This window comes from Narcine bancroftii, chromosome 2 (genome assembly GCF_036971445.1).
Source record: "Narcine bancroftii isolate sNarBan1 chromosome 2, sNarBan1.hap1, whole genome shotgun sequence".
NCBI classification, from domain to species: Eukaryota; Metazoa; Chordata; class Chondrichthyes; order Torpediniformes; family Narcinidae; genus Narcine; species Narcine bancroftii.
In genome coordinates this window covers 248,077,929-248,104,055 of record NC_091470.1, presented here as the reverse complement: position 1 = coordinate 248,104,055, position 26,127 = coordinate 248,077,929, and the positions used below count along the sequence as shown (strand labels likewise).

General features: G+C 41.2%; 1 long non-coding RNA gene across 1 annotated transcript; it reads left to right on the top strand.

Annotated features, from left to right (window-relative positions):
• Positions 1 to 935: 935 nt before the first annotated feature.
• LOC138755214 (uncharacterized) lies at positions 936 to 24,587 on the top strand. Its single transcript, XR_011352123.1, has 5 exons — positions 936 to 1,914; positions 2,959 to 3,029; positions 4,822 to 4,952; positions 8,467 to 8,538; positions 23,257 to 24,587. It is a non-coding gene; the product is annotated as an uncharacterized lncRNA (long non-coding RNA).
• The last annotated feature ends 1,540 nt before the right edge of the window (positions 24,588 to 26,127 follow it).

The window sequence follows — 26,127 nt, the reverse complement described above, 5'->3', positions numbered from 1 at the left end:
TTCAGTCTGAATTTCATGGTTTTAGCTCATGTTGGTGGTATAATATGACCCTCAAACAGTACCATACTTGTGCTGACTGAGTTGGTGTTGGGTTAACTGTGCTGGTGGGTATGGCTGGTAGGTGGATGAAACTCCATCACAAAAGCGATTCACAGTTCAGTCTGTTGCTAGCTTCTGTCTTAACCAGTTTAAAAAATGTTATCAAGTTGTTATAATGGAGCCACCAGCAAAACAAAGTATGAAGCAAGTTTTATGTTAAAAGTCATTGAAGTGGCCGAGCGAGGACATTTGACATAATTGAGAAGATGGTAAAAGAGTGGAGAATAGTTGGATGATGAGTGCTGAAAAATCCTTTACAGGAGGTGGGGCAGTGTGTGTGCTGCATCACTTGATGTGCCGTGTGATTCTGTGATCAAAGCATGGGATAAAGTGCAAGTAGGGACTGTAATAAAATCTTTTTTAAAGTACGGCATCTCTAATGCAATGGATGGTACGGAGGGTGATTTATTGTGGGACACTGATGATGAAACCGAAGTAGATTCACTAGATTAAGACTGGGACCCATATGATGACAGTAGGCCCTTTCAAATTGCCATGTAAAATGGGGTTAACTGGGAAATTTGCTCAGTTGATAACCCAGGCTATTTGAAAGGATCCAACTAGGTCAATCCAGACAAACACCAACTGGGTCCCAGATCTACATCAGAGGTGGAGAGGGGACCCAATAAAACTTACCCGGACATCCTGCTCCGGCAAATTGAAAGGGGAAATGGCCGATCAGGTTACTGTGGTGACATCACAGGGAAACCCCTGGCTGAAGTGACACTGCCACAAAAATGGGGGGGGGGGGGGGTGAACAGGGGGAGTGGTTGCTGCTGCAATCGGGGGGGTGGGGAGGTTTGCCATGACATGCCGCTGCTGCGATGTGCCGCTCCATTTCGTGCTGATGGCTCAATGTGGGAGTGCAAGAGCAATGACTGTCTTCCTTACCAAAAATCCCCCATGCTGCTGGAACAGCTCTGGCGCTGGCATCTTAAAAATTTGTTGTAGGGTGGGGTCTGGGTGGTTTATGGAATCCATCAAGTGGTATTTTGAGGAGAATTTTAAGGTCTCTGTTTTTGTATCTGGCCTATAGGTCGACCTCTTTTTTTGGGGTGTTTTTTGAGTGCTTCAAATGTTGTCTTATCCACCAAAATATATGGTACTCAAAATAATGTAAGGGGAAAGAACTGGCTGCTACAACAAAGAATTTTAATGGAATTCCTGCATCTGGATTTGCCTTCTATAATGTTGCATCCTTAAATGCTGCACTTAAACTTAAAACCTTAAATGTTGCATCCTTAAATGCTGCACTCCATTTTGGGAAGTGGAGATCACTCAAGGGCTTTTTATGGTGAAACACCTTCATCACAGGCATCTCAGGTTAAAGAAAAAGGCAATTTTAATTTTTATGCTGACGACTTATAAGGGCGGATCCCACGGTCCCTTTATGCGCAGCTGAGTTGGGAGCTGGTTTGTTGAGCTGAAGGAGGCTGGGCGAGAAACGCTGCCTGCCACCATGACATCAAATGTATCCGCCGAGAAGGGAAAATGACCTATACTCGACAATGGCAACTGTAGAGCAGGTAAGAGAGCTAGTGGAGAGCTGTGTAAGCAGTTGTAGGACTCAGGCAGATCTGAGCAATGTAATAGCCTCTATTAACCATATTTTTTTTTTTTAATTCGTGCACCTGGGTTGCAGGCTGACGGCGTCATCACAACATCGTCAGCCCTCCCCTTTGCAGCCACTTTCAGCAGGGTTCCTTTTATGGAGGAGGTGGAGCGACTTCTCTCCATCTCTAAGGGTGCCCCCCTTGGCAGATGGAAGCTGGAGTGAGTTGGAGCAGTCAGTCCACATTCAGACCTTTTATGGAGGTAAGTGCAGTGATGTAAAGTTAGAGAAACTCTGTCTTTACATTCACCTTTTTGTTCTCTGTAAAAGGGCCTTCATAATCTGAGATTGTAGTAACAAGACAGATGGAGGTCTTTCATCACTGATTTTGTTCTAGATCAGAGCAAGTCCATATGTCCTGGCTTCTGTAAACCTTTAACACCAGCAGAGTCTCCTATTTGAGACAGAACTGATGCCTTACTTTTTGCAGAATGCTTGTCTTGGCATAAAGGATGGGTTACTTAAACCAGAGATAAGGAGGATTTATTTTCCAACTTAAATGTTGTGAATCTTTAGAAATCTCCTTCAGAGGGCTATGGATGCTGAGCAACTTAGCTATAAAGGCAAGCAAAGAGTTGACAAATGCTGGCATTATTTTTCAAAACAAGAAAGTCAAGAAAGAAAGACAATGAGCAGTCAAGGATCAGGCCATTTTAGAGGGCAATTCAGAATTGACCAATTTTGTGTGAGTCTGAAGTCACAAGCCTGAAGAGGTGGAGTGACTGATTTCCTTCCATTAAAAACAATTTCAAAACATTCCATAGTTTAATAGCCAATGTTGTTTGGTATTGGCTTTCTTACTCCAGAAATTTGTAATATTTACATTTTAATTTTCCCAACTGCTTCAATGGAATTTGAAAATTAGATCAAATCCTTTGGATGTTAGTTCAGTGAAATAGCCATTGTGGTCCATAACCATGCATAGAACAGTACAGCACAAGAACAAGCCCTTAGGCCCACCATGTCTACATCACACATGGTGCCCGAATGAAGCTAACTCTCTCCTGCCTGCACATGATCAATATCCCTCCATTCCATGCATGTTCATGTGACTATCTAAAAGTCTCATTCAAAGATTTATTATGAAACACAGGACTATGTTGTTCAAAATTATTCAATACAATGTTATTTATAAGGGATCATTTATACCATAATTAGCCCTAATAAATTGCTTTCCTCAATAACATAAAGGCTACTATTCTTGTGTCCTTTTGATTTTTTGATTATTTCTGTTCTTTTAAACTTAGATCATTCATACAGAATTCCAAATCCTTCCATTCTTGAGATTGTCAACCCATGCATGAGCCTGCAGATCTGGGTAAGTATTAATATAGAACAGAGAACAGTATAGCACAGTACAGCCCCTTTGGCCCATGATGTTGTGGCGACCGATATAAACCCACTCCACACTAATCTAATCCTTCCCTACCTCATGGCCCATAACCCTCTATTTTTCTTACAAAACTATTAAGTAATCTTTCCAGAAATTGAATAGCAAACCATGCTTGGCAATTATTCCATAAATCAAAAATAGTTTTCCTGAGGTTTTGTTTTAACGTTTTGAGCTGTTTTAAAACAATTTGTTTGAGTTTGGTGCTTGTGAGTCTTTGGGCTACCTTCCAGGAGTTGTGGGGTGTGGGAGTAGATGGATGTGAGTTGTAATGGAAGTAATCAACTAGTCTGGGATTCCTTTGTTGGGAGTGAGAAATGGGGGAGATTGCATTAAAATTGAATTGAGATGAGATGGGAAGCCATTTGAGGAGGGAGATGGAGTTGGGATGTAGATTGACATGAATGGGTGCAAATTAAAGCAAGTGAGAAGCAAAAATCTTATGTAAGCGTGATTGGTGTGTAGGATTGTGTAAGAATGTGCTGCAAAGCATTTCAAAGCTGAGTTTTTACAAAGGTGCAAGGACCACTGGCATAATCTAGCAGTCTCAAAGATGTGGGTGCAAAATGAATGGCATAATGATCACATTTACCACATTATACAACAGTGTAAACTAACATACACTGTAGCAAAGCACAGTAAAGTGATTAATCTAATGTAACATAACAGATGGGATTGCTTGATATATTCATGTAGCTAATAAATCATATATATATCATAATAGAAAGGTCCAAAAATGTTTTTCTTTGTTGCACCTTACCTGAAAGAGATTTGTTTAACATTTGATACCCCATTCTTCAAACAGTTTTTCAGTTTATACTGCCCTAGTTCTTAAACTTAGGCTTTTTATCATATATTCACATTTTTCATACTTCAGTAAGAAATATAAAGTGAAACTAATGGAGATTTAAAGCATATACTATCACCTTACACTACAGTGTGTTGGAACATTATGATCAAATTTTATCATGTGTGACCATGTAGCATGTAGTCTTCCAACCAAAGGATTTTCTATTTCAAAAACTACTTATTGTACAAGTACACGATCTTATCTAAAATCCGGAAACCTCCAAAATCTGGCAAGTGGGACCGGCGGTCGGGGGAGGCGGCCGGGTGGTTGGGGGTGCAGCGGGGTGGGCGGCCGGGGGAGGTGGCCGGGCAGCCAAGGGACCAGCAGTCGGGGGAGACAGCCAGGCGACTGGAAGGGGTTGGGGGTGGATACGGCAGTACAATTCGGGTGTGCTTTCTGAAATCCAGAAAAATCAGAAATTTGGAACACATTGTCCCCCAAAGGTTCCAGATAAAGAATCATGTACCTGTACTGAAAGAATCAAAAGGGACTTCTCAGAGCATTATTAAACAAAATATGAAACAACACCATATGGGAGCTATCAGTCCCAAGCCAAGGGCTTGGTCAAAGAAGAAAGTTTCTAGGTAAGTCTTCAAAGAAGAAAGAACAATGGAGTGGTTTAGAAAGGAAATTTCAATTTGGGCTTGAGCAATGTGGGCACAGCCAAACAATGATAGAGGGATGAAGGTAGTAATATTCCATAAGGCATATCATATGGAGTGTCATCCAGCATTAATTATTGTATAAATCCCATGCACAATGCACACTTGTTCAAAGTGCAGTTATAAATGCCACAGTTTTAACGTGTACCAGTGAATTTTTGAGTTAGTTAAAATCTAAAAACTAACCTTTTTTTTCTGTTTGGTGCAGATATCTTGGCATCAGCTACATTCCAATATGTCCCAACATCCTCCTTTTGACGTTGACTTTGATGGGCTTTGAGTGCTTGCTCCAGCACTGATCTTCTTGAAAGATGACCGAATGTGTGACTTTGATTGCTGGTGCGTCGTGTTGAGTCGCAGTTTCTTATGCTCTATGGCTTGCATTAGTCTCCAAGAGCTCAGGGAACCAATCAAGGACAGGAGAGTTTTCCTGACATTGGTTTCCAGTGGTATTAGCCAACTTGCCATCTGATGGTCAGGTGCCATGCCATCGAGATCTACGTATTGGAGAACATTCATTCAGTGGGATATGACCTCTCCATACACCAAAGAGATAAGAGCAGCTAGAAGGAAAGGATATGGTTTATGAATCAATGGGTGGAAACGTGGACACCAGCCACCAGAGTCAAGAGATGCTATCTTGAATTGAGAGTTCCAAGTACAGGAAGTTTCCCTGGAAAAAAAAATCACGTGTTTGTGGGCTCTTTCTACCCCATTTCTACTCACTCCGTTCAACTAGTGTGAGGGGTGTGTGGGGCATGTATGAGATTTATCAGGGAAACTTTGCTCCCAAGAGATGATACGTGATCTGGAATCTATTCACCAAGTTGTCGATTCCCCCTATACAAGAAGGAACAGCTGAAAAAAATTGAACTGTGTTAGCTCAGCCAGTGAGCATGAAGAGGTAATGAAATGTTAATTTATGAGTAGAACGCCTTCCAAAAATAGGGGCAGTGGTTTTACTTAGCACATAGGGCCTTTGGCAGTTTAGGAATGATACACCACAAGGGCAGGTTGTTATCTGAAATTGGTGGATGTTTAAACATCTTCACAAATTATAAAGTCTCTGTTTGGAACACTTTCAAGTCTGCTCTATGTCTGTCCATTCATTGATTATTTTAATCATGTCCGTGAAAAGAAAATAATGAAACCTCAAACAGGAAGTACAAAAGAGTACCCTTTCGTGAGATTTGATAATATGCAGCTTAATTTGATCCTCAGTTTTGCTGATATAGTTGGAGGATAAGGATAAATCAACTGTGTTATTGCACTGCAAGTGTTCATGCAGTTTTGGTAAAGTGGATTTATGCTGGCATGATGTGAATAAAAGAGTCAAGTACATCACAGTGAAATTTGACAAGAAAAATAGAAGCAGTGGCTTTGTGAATCTCTGTTGTGCTAAATTGGCTTCATTTTTTTAACTGATTTCATAAACATTTGCAGAACAACAGATGCAAATTAACTACTAGAAAATATCCACACCCAAAAATAAATGTTGTAAAATATTCACATCAAATCCATCTGAAGCAAAATTTCCACAAACAAAGGAATACCTGTAGGAAATTATTCACACACAAAACATCCGTTGGGAACTCTCCTTGCATATCCATAGGAAAATATTAATTTACGCACATCTGTTGAAAAATATATACCTAAATGAACATACACATTTGTTGGAAAAATATTCAACCCCAAGAACATCTGTAGCAAGTTCTTCACACACAGAAAGAATCTATCGTAAAATGACCATATGCAAAAAAAAAAAATCCAGGATAACGTTGGTATGTACATCAGTGGGAATACATCATCACACAAAATTACTGCAGCAAAGTATTGAAGCCACAAAGCAGAAGAATCTTCATACATTCAATAAATCTCTTGGAAGATACCCCCCACCCCTCCCACAAAATACATCTCAGGAAAACATCCACACATTCAGCTTTGAAACACTGCAATATATGAGCCTGCAGGAAAATATTCACACTTTAAAAAAAAATCAGGGAATATCCCCATGCACAGAGCCACGGCAAAAAGTCCACTTGCACAATTGTAGAAAAATATCCAAACGCAAAAAAATTTCAGCATGGAAATATATATTGATATGAAACATTTATGTTTATAAACACATTTTGTTGAACAGCATTTTTTTTTTGAAACAGCACATATACATTGCTCTTAGAAAGAAATGTATTAAAAATCGCTGCTGGTTAATTGATTCCTATCAGCTCAATCCACTGCCTACCAAAGAGAGACTGACTAAAGCTGGTAGACATATTTCTCTCGTTGAGCTGTCTAGTGTAGCTAGCTGCTAACTTTGATGCGCGACAAAGCAATTTATATGGTAAATTGTACCAAATAATGGTTCTAGTGAGTGTTATGGCTGCGCTGAAAGGAAATGTCACGGTAAATAGCTGCCAAATTATGGAACTGTGCTATAGTGTCACAACTGCGCTAAAGACAAATAGCACAACAGGCTACTGCCAGCACCCAGCGTGACATCGATGAGTTATAGAGCAGAGCAGCAACATGATGTGATGGTCTTTGTACTCCTATTATAAAAGAGGGTTACAGTCTGGGCCTGATGTGTGTGACATGGAAACTGGAGTTGGTTCAATGTCAGACTGTGTGGAGTCTGAAGCTACTAACAGTCAATCATGGGGGTTAGAAAATGTAAAACATTTGTGGAGTAAAATATCTCTCTCCAAGACTAGTTTGAGTTTATAGAACCTGCTTAAAAAATGGTGGAAGAAGACTGCGTACGCCTAAAATGGGGTATGTGAGCATTCGTTGCATTTTTCCAAATCACAGTGCCACTTTTCTGCTCAAACAATGGGGTTAAAAATTGTCTGGATGAATTTGAATATCTTCTATTCCTCCATGAACCAAATCTGCAGAGGTGATACCTCTGTCACCAACACTTACCCAAGTTCAACGCAAGCCAAAAAAAACACAAGATCTGCAGATGCTGGAATCTATGAGCATACATTGAGTAGATGAGGGTCAGGCAGCATCCATAAAGAGAAATGATGGTTCCAATATCCGATCGCCTACTGCTCACACTTCAGCTCCTCCCTTGTCCTTTATATTTGCAAACTCCCCTTCCCACTTTAGTCTTGGCAAATGGTCCTCACCCGAACCATTGATTATTTCTCTCTATGGATGCTGCTTGAGCCGCCAGCTTCTCATTGTTTGCTCACTGCAAGCCAAGCCTGATTTCTCCCTTTTGCAATCCGATGTGCCTTGTCACCTCACATGCCTGTATTTTGCACGCTCACATGTTTACTACATGTAAACCCAGATGGGTCTGAATATTCACATTTGGGATGGATTTGGAATTTAGAATGGTTCTATCAAGTATGTCATTCCTCCAATCTTATTCCAAAGTCTCCAGGAAATTACGTTAGTCTTGAAGAGAAAATGTGGAAGAAAAATTGTAGGGGGATTAAAATATATTTTATTCTTCTAATTTCTTTTAATATAATTTTAATTTAGAGACACAGCCTTTCTGGCCCATGAACACATGCCAGCCAAATAGAACCATAGAATGCTACAGCACAGAAAATATGCCATTCAGCCCTTCTAGTCAGTGCTGACCATTATTCTACTAGTCCCAATGACCTGCTCCCATTTCATAACCCTCCAGACCTCTCCCATCCATGTATCTATCCAATTTATTCTTAAAACTTAAGATCAAGTCTGCATTTACTATGTCAGATGGCAGCTCATTCCACACTCCCACCACTCTCTGAGTGAAGAAGTTCCCCCTAAACCTTTCCTCTTTCATCCTAAAGCCATGGCCTCTCATACTTGACATAAATACACATATTAATCAACAAACCCTGTATGCTTTCAGAGAGTGGGAGGAAACTGGAGCACCCGGGAAAAACATATGTGAACAAGTGGAGAACATACAAACCTCTTACAGGTAAAGCCAAATTTGACCTCGGGTCACTGGCACTATGTGCTAATCATTTTGTTTGAATTATTTTGTTTATTACTCATTACTAGAGATTGAAATTCAAGAATCATATATTTGGGTCAATTCAACCATTACAATGCTGACCCTTGTACTTGGTTAACTAAGGATGGTTAACAAGAACTGGGCACACCTCTCACTGATGTGCAATATTGCTGGTTACTGGGATCCACCTTGCTGTGGGATCACAACCTAATCCCACAAAACTCTAAAACAAATTTTCTTTTACAATGATCACTTACGTTGAAATCCTACCTTGACCCTGGTAAACATTCAAGGTATCCTGAGACATTCTGCTTCCTGACCACACTCTTGCATTAGAGTCAAAAAATTTAAATCCTGTTCCAGAAGAAAAAGCCCAGATTTTCCTGCAAAACCAAAAAATTGTACCATTACCAGAGATTTTATCAATTGGATGAGGTTCTCTGTTAGCAAATGCAGCATTACTGGAGTTATCATCTTTTAGGGGAGTTCCTATTTGGTCCATCAATCTTCTTGACCCTATTTCAAAGAAGACGAATGCATTTCTCTTTTGTTTCCTTTCCAATATTTATCCTCCAAACAGCATTATTGGGGAGCAACAGACTAGCTGATCATTGTAAGATTGCTGTTTATGGAATCTTGAAACAGGTAAATTGACTGCAATGGTTCCAATTTTATAACTATGACCACATTTAGGAAGTACTTCATTGATTGTAATGTGCTGTTGGACATCCTGAGCAGGTGAATAATGCATCTTTCTTGTCAGGCTAATGCGTGGTTTAATACGTTGCAAGTTATTTCTGGTTCTTCACAAATTCTTTGCTTCATATAACATAAAACACCCTTTATATTATTAAGATTGTTCTTCATTCAGTGACTGAGGTGGAAATTGATCTTTCCCTCTTTCCAACTCAGTTGTTGATAATTGGCTTTATAAATGTAAAATTTATTCACACATATCCAAGTTACTATAAGCAATCTCAATCCATTCCTGCATGAGAAAAATCATCCTCAGCATTCATTGATATAAATGTTTATGTGAATGTTTAACATAGGTTCAGACACAGGGCCTTCAGCCCACAACATCTATACTAAGCATCAAGTACTAATCCAATACTAACATAATTTTATTCCTCCACATTCCCAGATTCTAGCTCCCATCTACCCACCTAGGCTAATTTGCAGTGATCTATTAACCTACCAATCTGCTGGTCTGTGGAATGACCCTGGAACAGCCAGTGGAAACCCACACATTCACAGGGAAAACATGCAAATTCCACACAGACAGCACCCAAGGATGGGATCAAACCCAAGGTTCTGGAGCTGAGAGACAATGGTTCCACTATCCGTAGCATTGTGTTGGCCACCTCCCAATGCCATATGAAAACCTTTCAACTACAATTGCAGAGTTTATTTGTGAATGCACAAAAACAGCTCAGTTAAGATCAGAAATAAGCGCAAAACAAAAGAAATACATCTGATAGGGTAGGTGGCACCAGAACTTTCAGCCAGGTTTTACCTTCCAATTAAATCTTCCTGCTACAGAATACTTCTGCGGGCTGACCTTCCACAAGATAGTCTTCACTCTCACCCAGTGAGTTCAATTCCAATCTCTGGAATTGTCTGTGTGAAGTTTTCATGTTCTCCTTGTGACCACATGTTCTCCTTGTGACTAACATAATTTCCTCCTTCATCCCAATGATATGGATTGATAGGTTCAAGGGCTACTTAACATCCTGGAAGGAGATGAAAGGAAGATGGAAGGAATAAAATGGGATTAGTGTCAGATTAGTGCTCAAGAGTTACTCACCAGGATACTCCATCAGCAACCCACGACCTTAAACATCAGCAGGAGTATGGGTCAGTAGAAACAAGGGATTGCAACTACCTTGGTTGCTCTCCTTTCTTGGAAATATATCACTGTTCCCACATTATCGCTGTCTAAATCCTGGAACACCCACCAATAGCTCTGCAGTAGCACCCTCAGCAGGAGGACTGTAGTGGTCAAGGCTCATCTCTACCTTCTTAAGAGTGAACAGGTTTGTCAATGAACATTGGTCTTGTCAGGGAAGGCCAAATCCAAAAAATTAGTTTTAAATTATCTGGCGCCAATTGATCATCCCAGAGATGTGGTGACCTGAACTTCTCACTATCTAGGTATCACTTGACAGAGTATTTCTATAACTGGAGAACAATCTTTATGACACCTATTTCAGGTCCGCTTGAAAGGAAAGCCAGATGATTGGATAATTCCCTTGTCAATTAAGTTTTGTGAGCACTTTGCAGTAAGTAATTGTGATTGATTTTATGCAAATAATTTATATGTGGCTATTCGCTACTCATTACAGTTTCAGATGAAATTAGTCATTGGATCACAATGGAATAAGAAGGAGTCACAGTGTGCCAAATGGCAACTGTTTTGCTCTAGAGAAGATGTCTTCCTTTTCTTTTTGTCCCTTGTGATCGAAGATGACTTGATTTTATTTCTACTTGTTCTAATGGAGGTGACAGTTAGGGCAAATGAGTGCATACTTGTAATGGTGGACTGCTCCTGCTCCTCTTACATGGAGCTTTGGTGCTCCTGGGGCATGAACTCTCTAAGGTTCACAGTACCCTCCCGAATGCTCCTTCTCCACTTTGAGCAGATATGGGCCAGATGTTCCCAGGGGTCAGTGGGGATGGTGCATTTTTGCAAGGAGGCTTTCAGCACAGCCTTGAATCTTTCCCTTGGTCTGGCTGGTACTCTATTCCTGCATCAGAGCTTGGAATAGTACCTGCTTCAGGAGTCTGGTGCCAGAAATATGGGTGAGGTGCCTTGCCCAACAGAACAAACTAAGAATGTTCTAAGAGTGCATAAATGCTGAGGATGTTGATGTGGCAAAGAACACAGATGTTGGTTTCATTAACCCTCCAGTGAATTTGGAAGATTTTGCAGAGGCAATGTATTTTTCCACTGCCTTGAGATGCCTTTTCATAGATTCATAGAGAGATACCATGGAAACAAGTTCTTCAGCCCACTGACTATTAAGTAACCAAAGAACTACAGGTTGCAGTTTTGGTTTTCAAACGCCTGGTTCCTTAGTTGATATGAAGGGTGTGCTGGTGCATTGAAGGCAATGGTGATTGTCATCACTGATGCAAATTCAGCACTCTGTGGTGTCTTCCAAAATTAGGGAAAGTGGTCCACTGTGAACCTTTATCGCCAGTCTTTTGGAGCCCTGGCAGACTGGCCCATTTCCTCCCATGTTACTGCGAATGAATCAGTGATGTCTCAGAGTTCCGGCTCTAAGTGCACGCAAATAGAATCACAATCTGCATTCTGGAGATTGGCCATGGAGGTTTGGGTGACGTTGGTTCTGAAGTGTCGTCTTACTGTGAACATCCACATTTATCTTGATATGCAATGATACAGGAAGATTCTAAAAAGAACCAGTCCTGTGCTCCCTCTTTAGAGGCAGTCCCTCAGGATCAAGGATGACTTGCTTCCACTTTGGTTGTGTGGGCTCTGAGGAGACTGATGAGGCTAAAGTGGGAACTGCAGATTGCTCCAAAGATGAAGCAGGAGGTGGCTGCTTGTTTTCTGAAGTGATGTGCTCCTTTTAAAGTTTAGATAGGGCTACCGCCTTCTTCCAATATCTAGATTTGCATTTCTCAATTCTGTCCTGAAATCTTCTTCACTTTGAATTTTCATAAGTCAGGGATTCCCAGGCATCAATATAGGGGTGTTCACATTTGTCAGGGGTTGTAAATTGGTTACTTATGGTAGGTAAAAATTTTTGATCAGTAATAAAATCAAAATCTAAAAGCTCTTGACAGCAAAGTAGTAGCTAACTGAGAGTGTCATCAAGGGGCAAGCAGAAAACATTTAGCAATATTAGCACCTCATTGGCCTCAAACAACTATTCTGAAGATCAGTATTGGACAACTCAGTCATTGAAAAGGTTTGCAACTGAAATTCTTCGCAAGGTGAGGCCATAGAGTCACATGGCACAGAACAGACTCTGCAGTCCAACTCAACCACAGTTGGCATGGCAGTTAGCGTCACACTTTTACAGCGCCAGTGATCATGACCGGGGTTCAAATCCCATGCTATCTGTAAGGAGGTTGTATGTTCTCCCTGTGTCTGTGTGGGTTTTCTCCAGGGGCTCCTGTTTCCTTCCACCATTCGAAACGTATCAGAGGTGTAGATTAATTGGGTGTAAATCGAGTGGCACAGACTTGTGGGTCGAAATGGCCTGTTAAATTTAAATTTAAATCATCCATGCCAACCAAGTTGACATTCTGGGCTTGTCCCATTTTCCTCTGTTTGGTCCCTACCCTTCTATGCCCTTCGTACCCATATATCTGTCCAAATGTCTTTTGAATTCAAATTGTGCCCACTTCTACAGTTTAATCTAGCAGCTTGTTCCAGATACAGACTACACTCTGAATGAAAAAGTCACCCCCTAGGTCCATCGAAAATCTATTGCTTCTCATCTTAAACAGGAAGAAGCAAATAATGAGGAGCTGGAGGGACTCCGCGGGGTAAGGCAGCATCCACGGAGACCGACTATCCTGACTCAAAATATTAACTGATCATCTCTCTCTCTAAGGATGCTGCCTGACCCACTGAGTCCCTTCAGCTACTCACAATCACAAGAAGAAGCCATTTGTCTCTGCAAAGGGAGAGTGGAATCTACCCAAGCCCTCCCCACTGTACAATCTTGGAACCAACAATAGATAAGGGGAAAAGGTCATGTATAATCAGAATCAGAATTTATTGTCATGAACAAGTCATGAAATTCAGTGTTTTGTGACAGCATCGTAGAGCAATCATACATATTATAACCATCTTACAACATTACTATAAAAATTTAAAAAATAACAATAATACTGCACGAAAAGTCAGGCAGTGTCTTTGGATCATTGATTATTCAGGAATCTGATGGCAGCGGTGAAGAAGCTGACCTTGTGCCACTGAGTGCTCATCTTTAGGCACCTGTACTTTTTCCCCGATGGTAGCAGAGTGAAGAGGGCACGGCCTGCGTGGTGGGAGTCTTTGAGGATAGAGGCTGCATTTTTAAGACACCGCCTCGTAGATGTCCTCGATTGAGTGAAGTCTGGTGCCTGTGAGTTAACAACCCTCTGGAGCTTATATGGAGTTGGCACCTCCATACCAGGCAGTGAAGCAACCAGCCAGAATGCTCTCCACGGTACACCTGACAAGTTTATGAGAGTCTTCTATCTGTGTAAGCACTTAACCAACATTACTATCACAACTTATCACAATACCAAAACAAAAGTAAAAATTAGGAATTCAAGGCTGGCAATACCCATAAACAGAATCAACATTTCAGATCAGTGACTCTTTATCAGAAAGGCAAGCCATTTCTCTCATTGTGGTTCTGCAAAGCAGATTCCATGAATTATAACAGTGATCTTAATTCAAAGGGATTCTTTGGCTTGGCTTCGCGGACGAAGATTTATGGAGGGGGTAAAAGTCCACGTCAGCTGCAGGCTCGTTTGTGGCTGACAAGTCCGATGCGGGACAGGCAGACACGGTTGCAGCGCTTGCAGGGGAAAATTGGTTGGTTGGGGTTGGGTGTTGGGTTTTTCCTCCTTTGCCTTTTGTCAGTGAGGTGGGCTCTGCGGTCTTCTTCAAAGGAGGTTGCTGCCCGCCAAACTGTGAGGCGCCAAGATGCACGGTTTGAGGCGATATCAGCCCACTGGCGGTGGTCAATGTGGCAGACACCAAGAGATTTCTTTAGGCAGTCCTTGTACCTTTTCTTTGGTGCACCTCTGTCACGGTGGCCAGTGGAGAGCTCGCCATATAACACGATCTTGGGAAGGCGATGGTCCTCCATTCTGGAGACGTGACCCATCCAGCGCAGCTGGATCTTCAGCAGCGTGGACTCGATGCTGTCGACCTCTGCCATCTCGAGTACTTCGACGTTAGGGATGAAAGCGCTCCAATGGATGTTGAGGATGGAGCGGAGACAATGCTGGTGGAAGCATTCTAGGAGCCGTAGGTGATGCCGGTAGAGGACCCATGATTCGGAGCCGAACAGGAGTGTGGGTATGACAAGGGCTCTGTATACGCTTATCTTTGTGAGGTTTTTCAGTTGGTTGTTTTTCCAGACTCTTTTGTGTAGTCTTCCAAAGGCGCTATTTGCCTTGGCGAGTCTGTTGTCTATCTCATTGTCGATCCTTGCATCTGATGAAATGGTGCAGCCGAGATAGGTAAACTGGTTGACCGTTTTGAGTTTTGTGTGCCCGATGGAGATGTGGGGGGGCTGGTAGTCATGGTGGGGAGCTGGCTGATGGAGGACCTCAGTTTTCTTCAGGCTGACTTCCAGGCCAAACATTTTGGCAGTTTCCGCAAAGCAGGACGTCAAGCGCTGAAGAGCTGGCTCTGAATGGGCAACTAAAGCGGCATCGTCTGCAAAGAGTAGTTCACGGACAAGTTTCTCTTGTGTCTTGGTGTGAGCTTGCAGGTGCCTCAGATTGAAGAGACTGCCATCCGTGCGGTTTATTGTCTGTAAAGCTCATTGGAATCCCCTAAAGCCATGAAAAAGCCTACAGAAATACCAATTAGTTCTTCTAAACTCAGGGCTACCTGATACAAAATAATTTAAGTACATAGCTCATCTGTGATTGGGGAAATGTTAATGAGCAATTGTATGGATTGAATCAGTCACCTAATCCAATGTTATAAAAGTAGGAAGTAAAATCAAGCAGGGATACAATGGGTTTCATGTTACCCTGGTTCAGATTACTTCCTACTGATAAGTCTCCTCTTGTGTGGTTCACTATAAATGTGAAATATTACTCAATATCTATGTTTCACTTTCTGAAGCTGCTGCACTGTTTGTGTGTCTTGGATTCCACGATGGACGCCCATGAAACTTTTATCAACCAAATTAGGAAAAAGGATTTAAAAGGGATAATTTGTGTGTTGGAGTCTGTTTGGTTCTTTTAAAGACAGATTATAAAAGCGAACGGTGTTCTATTCACTTCAACTTCCTTCAATTCTTGAAACCAGTTATTAATCAGTTGTGCAATGATCAAATTTTAATGAAAGGCTTGAAAAATTAACTATAAGATGATCTAAATTAAATTCACCATTTGCCAAAGGGAATTGTGAGGTTGAATGCATGTCACAGTTGTACAAGGGCCACGTCAGAAAAATAACATTGGAATGACTAAATTGGGCACACCTGAGAAGGTGCTTAGCATTCGTTTTAATGTCACTTTGTAAGACTTTCCTCAAGGCGGCCCTGCAGTGTCAACCCACATTTCATGCTAAACTTTCTAGTGGGGGAATAGAATCTACAATGAATTCATTCAAAGGTGAGAGTGGGATCCACTGAGATATACCTGTCAACAGTATGTGAATCAATTGGCAGATCTCTCAATGAAGGTTAAGATAACAAAACTATTCCATTAAAACTCATATTCTATATTCCATCTATATATCCGTTCCCCACCTCTCGTACTGAAAATTAACTTGTAGCAATCTCTTTCCCAGTCCTAACAAAGGGTCACAGACCAAAACATTGATTGTTTCTCTTTTCACAGATACTGGCTGATCTGCTGAGTTTTTCCAGCTTTTTCTTTCATTCTTTATTCCATATGGAGAATGCAGCTCCATTAGCCATGTAACTAGGTGCTAAAATTGAAACGACAATGGTTTTATACTACAGAGGAATTTTTCCTTCCAAATCAGCTTCATGTTTACTGGGATTTGATGAGAATCTCTTCTCTGAAAATTAGCCAATCTGCTATGATTCATTGCTGAGCCTGATGCAATAACTTGCACTTCTTGTATAATTACAAACACAGAGAAATATAATAACTAATAATAAGAGAAGGTCTTAAATGTCAATGAGAATCCCGTTTGTTACTTGGCTACAAATACTCCCCTATAAACCATATTCAAATTCATTCCAGGACACCAAACAGATAAGGTGTTTTCATCTGGAAGACTGGTTTTATAATTTGTGTCCAAGCAGTAACAAATTTTACGGTATCATTCCTCCTAAGGAATAATTATATCTTATTCAGTGGGTGACAGTACATATCTGGTTTTATCTAATGAAGCATTATGAACAAGTGTCAAATATTGCAGGAGAAAGTGTTAAACAGAACAGTACAGCACAGGAATGGGCCCTTTAGCCAAAGATGTCTACGCCGAGCACGATGCTTGATTTGCCTGTACATTATCAATATTTCTCTCTTGCTTGCCTATTCAAATGTCTATCTAGCTAGAAGCCCTGTTTCATGCTACTATCGTATCTAAAGTTGTCTTGTTTTTCTATCATTAAACACTTGCCAATATCAGTCACTGGTTGCATTTATTGAAATGCTGGGTTCCATGGCACTGGGAGGTGAAGGCACACATTTAGTGCTCTCGCCAGAAGTGAATTTATTTTATAATTATGTGGTTAATGACAGTTAACCATCTGGTCATCATTGCATTATACTGGTGGGAGCTTGCTCTGGACAAATTAGCTTTTGCTTTTCCAACATTTTAAGAGTGATTTCAAGAATTTCACTGGCTGCAAACCTATTAATGTAACATCTTGGAGTCAAGACAGGCAAAATTTGAATGCAAACCTTTTTGTAAACATATTTACACAGAAGATAGGATCCTGTTAGTGTGGGTCTTTGAATTCACATAGTATTTTTCACTGACGTGGTACAGCAATGGATAGAATTCCTGTTGCTGAGTTTCTGCCCAGATGCTGCTTTTTTGCTGTGTCTATTGGGGAATAAATATTTGCCTGATCCCTGGGGATAACTCTCTAGTTTTTCTGTGAAATGCTGCCCTGGGTTTTTTTTCTTTAGAAGCCAGGCTCTCAATTTAATCTGTGAGATTCCAGCTCTGATAGTGCAGCACTCCGTCTGTACTGCACTGGTTGCATGACCCTGGATCTCCAGAATGGAATTTAAACTGATTACCTTCAAGATTGCAGTCCACTGAGCCATAACACAGAGAAATAGGGAGGGGAGGGGAAAGGTAATATCTCTATGGTGGTGGCACTACTGGAGCTACTCTATCAGCAGCGCTGCCGCTGATGCAGACCCGCTGATGCAGACCCGTGGGGAGCAGAAACAGAGATACAGTGCTCCTGAGGAGTCCAACCACCCAGTCAATTGCTGTAAGGTCCACACAGGTTTTGAAAATCCCATTAAAGGAACCGACGGTAATTTAAAATCCCGCAACCAGGGGGTCTGGACCCAAGATGGCGTCGCCAATGAATGACAGCAGCCACGAGAGGTCGCAGTCTCCAGATGAGTAGAGGATTGGCACAGGGCTCCATAAAACATGGAGACCATTCCCCCTTCTGAGAAGGAGAAGCAGAGGAGATGACCCACAGGGTGGTGTCTACGGTGGTGGACCAGTGAGGGGGCTCTGCGGCTGAAGGACTAATGCATGCAGTGGGCTGCTGGCGACTCGAGGCGAGGAACCCTCGGAGACTGTAGGCTGCTGTTGGGAGACTTGCACTGGGCTGCAGACTGCTGGAGACTAGCTCGAAACTGGCTGAAGGGATACCATCTATCAGAACCAGAATGCGAAAGGGTACTGAGGGTGCTGAAGAGTTCCTGACGGTGTCGGAGATTCGGATCTGGAGCTCAGTTCCCAATGGTTTGGACTGGACTCTTGTGTGGCTGCGGGGGAACCGGAAGCACTGGAGGAGAATCTACGGACCCTCGGTGACTCTGGGGGGACGACTCTCTTTGACTGTAAGAGGCACCAGGCAATTTCTACGGATGGCAAATCTGTCTGCCTTACAGCAGGCAAAAGGAATTTCATGTAATATGACTGTTTTATTACAATGACAATGAATTGAATTGAATTTGAATCTTGAAATGTGGAAGTGGAAAACTGAGGTTCCTCTCAATTTAATCCTGATAATATGGTCTTCATCAAGCAATAACAGCTTTGCATTTAAAAAAAAATAATTGAACGGATGTTTGTTTACCATCCCTAACTGCCATTGAGCAGAGTGACTTGCTTGTCTAATTAAGAGGACAGTTAGTCCTTTGAGTCATGTACAGTCCAGAGCAGGTAAATATTTCATTCTCATTTCTATTTTGGTTAACCAGATGCACTTGTACAGCAGTCCCATAGCCTTATGGTAACCATTATTGAGATTAACTTTGAAATTTCAGCTGGTTGCCCTTGATAGAATCTGAATGTATCTCCAGTCCAGCCTGCTGAATTAGAGGTTCAGTAGCCTTGACCAGATGCTGCCATTCCGAATAAAATTATCAAACCATTGAAACATCCATGCAAGTAAAAATGTGAATGACACTTTTGTATCTGAAATATTCTGAGATATGATGGGAGTGTTTATTGCATGTGAAACAGTGGAAGAAATTTTATGAAGAAAGGATTGACACTGTCACTAACATAATTGGCAGACGGCCCATTTTAGTACAGCATCTGTTCAGTGAGATATTATTTACAAACTAAGTTGTAGCTTTAACCGTAGTCAAGGACACCAACAGTGGTTATTGATGCATTCTTCTTTAAATTCAACAAAACTAAGTTTTAAAAAACAAACTTTGTAATAAAGGTATTGATGTAGTTTTCAATGGATTTATTCTACTGCTGTAATCCAATTTTCTGTTACAGCTTGTTTGTCCTTCTGTACAAATATGCATTCTTGTCAAAGTAAATTTCAGAGTTGGATAGTAGTGGAGACTGGTGCCTACTTTCTATGATCTATCATGTTAAATAAAGTCTGTCAAATGATATTTGAGGTCTCCAATCAGTTAATTTAATTGACAAAATTGGTGTAGTCAGCAGGATCACTAATAAAACAGGATCTGAACAAAAAGAGGGGAAATGGAAATTGAACTCAGTAGGGACTGTCTGAGCTGAAATGGGGACAGTGTCTGGTGTTTCCTAAATGAAGGAATAGCACCTAGTGGCCTAGTGTATCTGGATGGTGACTCATGCTGAGCCAAGTCACCTGACATGCTAACACAAGATGCTGAGAAGAAAAAAATAAAAACTAGGGCTCCAAAATAAAACTTAAAAAGACAGATTTTTAATTTTTGAAAGACAAGAAGGGAGAGGGAGAGAGAGAGAGAGAGAGAGAGAGAGAGAGAGAGAGAGAGAGAGACAGACAGACAGACAGACAGACAGACAGAGAGATTTAAAAAGTCCCCACACCTATGCTGAGCCAAGATGCAAATGGGCTGAGGCAAGCAGCAGGAAAGCAGTGAGAGGACTAGAGAATTATGAGGCTAGGAAGAAATTAAAGTTAGAATAAAAGTTGAAATCAGAGATGTTCTAGGGTTGTTTCAGGGATCGTGGTGGAGGCTGAAACATTAGAGGCATTTAAGAGACTCTTAGACAGGCACATGGACGAAAGAAAAAATAGAGAGTTATGGGGTAGGAAAGGTTTAGTACTTTTTTCTAAGGAAGGAATAAATAGGTTGGCACAACATTGAGGGTCGAAGGGCCTGTACTGTGCTGTATTGTTTCATGTTCTATTGCTCTATTGGTTCCTGACATTGATGCTATATTTTCTGCTATCCCTGCAGAAGACACAGTTTTTACAGTAGTTGATTTGTTCTCAGATCTTTTTCTCTACCACTTCACCTGGACAGCCAGTATTTGTTTGCCTTCACTTCTCGTAACAAATAGTATACTTGGATAAGAACGCCTCAAGGCTACACGGACCATCCTGCTGTTTATGCTAAGGCCATTCGACATGATTTAGAAAGCCTGCAGCTTTCTGCTAATTCTACACAGATTCAATATGCTAATGACCTTCTGGTGGCTTTACTTAACCTGGTTACATGTATTAAAGACTCTGTTATCTTGTTGAACTGTTTAGCCAAACAAGGACATCATTGTTCACAAGAAAATCTTCAGTTTTGTCAAACTAAAGTACAATATCTGGGTTTCGAGTTGCAGGATGACATACGATTTCCTGGTCCTAGGTGGGTGAAACTTTACTTAACATACTGGTCCTGATTAAAAAAAGCACTATTATTTCTCAGTAGGGTAGGGTACTGCAGCCAGTGGATATCCAACTATTGGGAATTGGACGCTATCTTGATACGTCAGTGTTGCAGGGTGCGTCGGACCAAATTCAGTTGACTCTGGAGCAACAGGAAGTTTTCTGTTCTTTAAAATATGCCGTATTGTCTGCCCCTGCCTTAGGACTTCCAGATTATTGCAATCCTTTTACACTTTATGTTAACGAGCTTGTTAGGTTTGCCTCAGGTGGGGGGAAGAATGATTGGCCACAGTTGCATATTATTCCTTAGCCTTCTGGCTGGTGGTTAAAGGTATGCCAAATTGTTTATGACTGTGGCAGCTACAGCTACAATCGTGGAAAAGACTTTTCTTATTATACTGGACTATCCCTGTGTTGTTTGTGTACTGCATGCAGTGGAGTTACTGCTCAATTCCACCGCAACTCAGCACTTTACAGCATTGTGTTGGACTGGTTATCAAGTTGTTTTATTGTTTCATCCAAATTATACCTTTCAGCTTTCTCCAGCAATCAACAGTGCCACATTCCTGCCAGAACTGATGAATGAGAGGACCTGAGATGTTGAGCACGACTGCACCGCTCATATTACAGTCGTTACCTCCCCTCGACCCAACCTGTCAGACCAACCTTTAATAAATGCAGATCTGGCGTACTACATTGATGGTTCATCATGATGTCCTACAGTTAATGTTTTAGCCAGTTATGCCATTTTTTCCACAATTTGAACTTGTTGAAGCATTTGCCCTTTGGTAGGGTATCTTCACTCCGGCAGCTGAACTTTTCACTTGACACGTGCTTGCATCCTTGCTTTGGACCCCTCCACTAATAACTACACAAATTCACATTATGCATTTCAGGTAGTCCATGATTTTGGACAATAATGGAAATATCATGGGTATATCATCTCATCATACCACTCCAACAAACATCTCCATTGAGTTCACAACCTCCTCAATGCACCTTCTTCTACCTTTACATGTTGTGGTAATTAAAGGTGAAGCTCATACTACCAGATATTATCCCATTTCCATGGGCAATGCTTTTGCAGACTACCATGCTAAACAGATCATTTTACATCAATCACCCCTTTTGCAGTCACTGGACCTAACCGACTGTCCCTGGACCAACTCTTTTTCTGAACAAGAGCAAGCCCAGAATACAGCCACCCTTCATGAGACATGTACCTGGCAACATGCTGGATGCACCCTCATAGGCATCCTGTTTGCCCCATATTGCATTTTGCCCTGGCTCGCCTGGCTCATTTGTAGGCTCACATGAGCAAAGAAAGGATACTACATAATATTACCCAGCGATGGTTTGCCCCAGTATAGTGTGGATTGTGGAGGGCCGTGTGGTCTCTCTGTCTGGAACCTGACGGGAATGTGAATTGTGGAAAGTCATGTGACCTCTCCATCAGAAGTCACATCTCCTGCCAATCAAGATTGGGCTCTGCCCACCCATTAGAGTACACCTGATCATTGGCCTCTTTAAATCACTTACTTATTACCTGGGCTGGACTCCCTCATTTACTGCATCACGTGCAGCTAACCAGTCTCTTTGCTCCTTGGTCCTGACTATGACGGGTGCTCTATGTGAGGTCACAAACTGTGGACATCACTGGAGGAGTTGTTGGCAAGGTGTGCACTCCACTTTGAGTGGGACCGTAGTATTGTGTGGGAATATTTAGCATTGAGCTGCACCCCACTGGTGCAGGGAATCAAAAGGATGTGTTGAAGTCCCTGTCTTGTAAGAGTGTACTAGTTACACTTCATGTGTGTCATAAAAAGCGAGAGAGAGAGAGAAGGCTGCCACTGATATTGGAGAGAGCTATATCCGATATGAATGCCTATATAGTTTTAGTATCCTGTTGTTTTATATCTTCCCCGTTACGATTTTCCCATTTGTACAATAAAGATCATTCTTTGTTAGTTCGCCTGTGTCTGGACTTCCTTCTCTGTGAACCCACTGAACCGGATTTAAATCTTGCATAACAACCGGGAATGTTGGGAATGGTAGACAGGGTGGTGCAGACATGTGTAGTTTATCATCACACTAAAGGAAGAAATCCAGGAATACTTAATCACCTGCCGTTTGAGTAGTTGCACATGCCTGCCAGCAAACGATCCAAATATTTTTTGCTTATAGTTGATATGTTCTCTCAGTGGGTGGATGTTTATCTGACTAAAAGGGGATGATGCTGGAACAGTTGTAAAAGTCTTAATGAAAGAGGTTATTCTGCGATTTGGTATATCTTTGAGGATCAACTGCGATCGGGGTCTCAGTTTGCCAAATGTTGATCAAAGGCTTGGCTAAAGCTCTGGGATTCAGATGGCATACTAGCCTCAGTCCCCCAGAATAGTGGAAAGGCCAGGCACCCTGCCCATTGTAATGTATATGTTGAGAAATAGGCAGAATAGATCAAACAGGATAACCTCTTAAGAGATATTGATAGGCTGACTCATGCCTACTGGATCTAAACCACCTGTTAAACCTGATAAAGGTAGCCCAAATTTAGACAGATGAGGCTAACCCAAATTATCCCACACTATGTATGAAACCGCCCAGAAAGTGCACTCCAGGGTTTGTGATACCATAAACTGTTGACGGAAGGAAACATGCACCCTTTTAAACTCGGTGACATGATTTATGTGAAAGCCATTACTCTTGTTTCTTTCTCTTCTCCTAGGAGGAAAGGACCTAACATCTTGGACAGTTGTGAAAGTGAAGGAGAAACCCAACTAGATTCACGCCACCAGATGCAAACTACATCATAACGAAATCAATAGATTAAGAAGTCTAAAATTTATGATCGAAATATTAATCATTTATCTACACCTGTATTAAACTTAGATATTTATTGAAAGAAAAAGCGGGGAGTAAGATTCTTGGTAATGATACTGATGACCAAAATGTCCTAATTAGGAAAAGGTCTCCATAGCTTGTTCCAGTAATTGACCCAAAACCAAGTAAAAAAGGAAATCCCTAAGAATACATTCCCCTATTAGAGTTTTTTTGAACATGAAAAGACAGAACCTCAGTAGCTGTTGGATATGTAGATTTGTCCCAGTCCTTGCAGAAGGTGGGGTCCCATTAAGCCTAGTTCCATTCAACTGATCTAATGTTGCAGAATGACTAATATGCCAAAATCATTCTGGTAAACCCTCAGACACCCCAGAGATAGAGCAATGGGTTTCAGCAGGGATACCATCTCACCACTGTCCAGGAATGTTACCAGCCTTGTTCAAATAAATCTAAGCAGCCTCTTGGCATAGTATTAGATCACACCAGTGAAGGAAAAGCATGCGTTGTGCAAGTAGTCCAAAGTGGAAGTGTGGTTGGCAGTAGCAAATGTAAAAACAAATGCAATCAGGTAGAGCCTATTTATAACTTTACAGATAAAGGGTACCTTTTCATTAATTGGGCTGGAGTCATTAATAAAACAAGCCAACTTCCCTGGGAAGGAATTATTGAAACTATGTGGCTAAGAAATGAAGGTGAATATCTAGCAATGCACCCATACCCTGTGGGTTATAATTCCCCATTTTTACAGCAAATCATCTCTGAACATATAGAATGTAGACACTATGTGTAAGTGAATATGAGAACTTGAATGAAAGCAAAAATAGACTGGGTGTGTTAATCCAAAGGATTACCATGGAGGGATCTGTGGAAGAAATTTTATGAAGAAAGGATTGACACTGTTAGTAACCTAATTGGCAGACAGCCTGTTTTAATACAGCGTCTGTTTAGCAAGATATTATTTAGAAGCTAAGTCGTAGCCTTAACCATAGTCAAGGACACTAGCAATGGTTATTGACAAGTTATTTTTCAAATTAGACAAAACTTAAGATTTTAAAAGACAAAAATTGTAATTAAGGTTTTGATGTATTTTCCATTATGTAATCCTATTTTCTGTAACAACTTGTTTGTCTCTCTGCATAAATATACGTGCTTGTAGTAGTAGGTTTTCAGAGTTGAATAGCAGTCGGATGCCATAAGATATCATGGGAAATAAAGTCTGTGAAACAATACTCACGGTCTCCAATCAGTTAAATTCATCCACAGAAATATAATTTGGGCATCACATACCAAGTTATGTGGATAGTCAAGAATAGCCATTCTTAACCCTTTTTTTTTTGGCTATGGTCCCCTTAGGACTCTGCTCCAAGTTTATGGGTCTCCTTTCCTGTGAAACAGTCAAGTTTTCGTTTCTCCTGTACTTCTCTCCTACAGACTACATTAAAAAAAATAACATGTTACATGAGGTAAAAAGAAAACTTCGCTTTTACTTAAATGTGCTGAGGCCCCCAGGGGGGACGTAGGGCATCCGCTGAGGATGGTTGATCTAGAAAAATACTACATTATTCCATGAAACACATACTCTACATTGACAGTGGCCCAAAACATTATAAATGACATTACTAATGCATGTGAAAGAAAAGCCAGGGAGCAAGAATATTCCATGACTGCATCAGATCCTGAATTTTAAAATCAAAAATAATTGCTTTTCAACCACATTTGAGTTCTGTCCATTAGTTGGTTTCTCTGTGTTGGAAGTTTCAGCTGAAATTGTCTCTCAAAATACATAACTTGCATTTATGTAACATGCAGGACATTCCCAAAAGGAATGTATTGCAACAAAATAGGACACTGAATCAGGGTAAGTTTTAAAGTTACACAAGGTAAAATCTGGAGCGAATATTAGGGATGGAATTCCAAGGACCTGGCCCGGTAAGCCATGATCATTGCAATAACTGCAGCAGAGATTTCTCAAGTCAAGGTTATTGTCATGTGATTGCACTAGTACAACCGGACAAAACAGCCTTCCTTGGTCCTCGATGCAAAACACGTGGATGCATAGCCAGACATAAAACACATACAGACAAATACATATGCAAGACAATTATTCATACATACAAAAAATATATATTGTTGCTTAAATATGAGAGTCTTGTGTGGTTAGTGTGAGCAGTTCCTTTGGTCGTTCAGCATTCTCACTGACCATGTGAAGAAAGTGCTGTTGATACTCCTGAATCTTGTAGCAACTGTAGGTTACCCACCATACACACAATCAAAAGAACACACTCACTCATTCTTCAGTACAAAATGGAGTTAACCTTCTTTATTCTTCTCAGCCAATACAACTGTTTCTTCATCCCACAAAACACCACCTAGCCAAATACCCCTGACCTTTTCATTGACTCTGCCACACGGGTGATCACAACACTCTCCTTCCTCCTCCTCCATGCGTAATCCATCACAATGTACACAGTTCCCCGTTCCAACCTGCATGTGAGCACTTCACCCCAGATACGTCACCTGGCAATGCTCCTGACACAGGTAGCATGACAGCTCCCCCTCCCCCCCCAATACATCAGCTTCCAAGTCATGTGAGGAAGCAGCTGATTGGATCTGTTCCTCTATGTAATGGTCTGGAGGGCTTAGAGTCTGGACTAACCTCATCTAACACTGCAAGACATGTGGTATATGCTCCAATTGGCAGGGTGCAACTGTTTCTTCAATGTTGGAAGCGACGGAGGAGTCACGTGATGGAGTA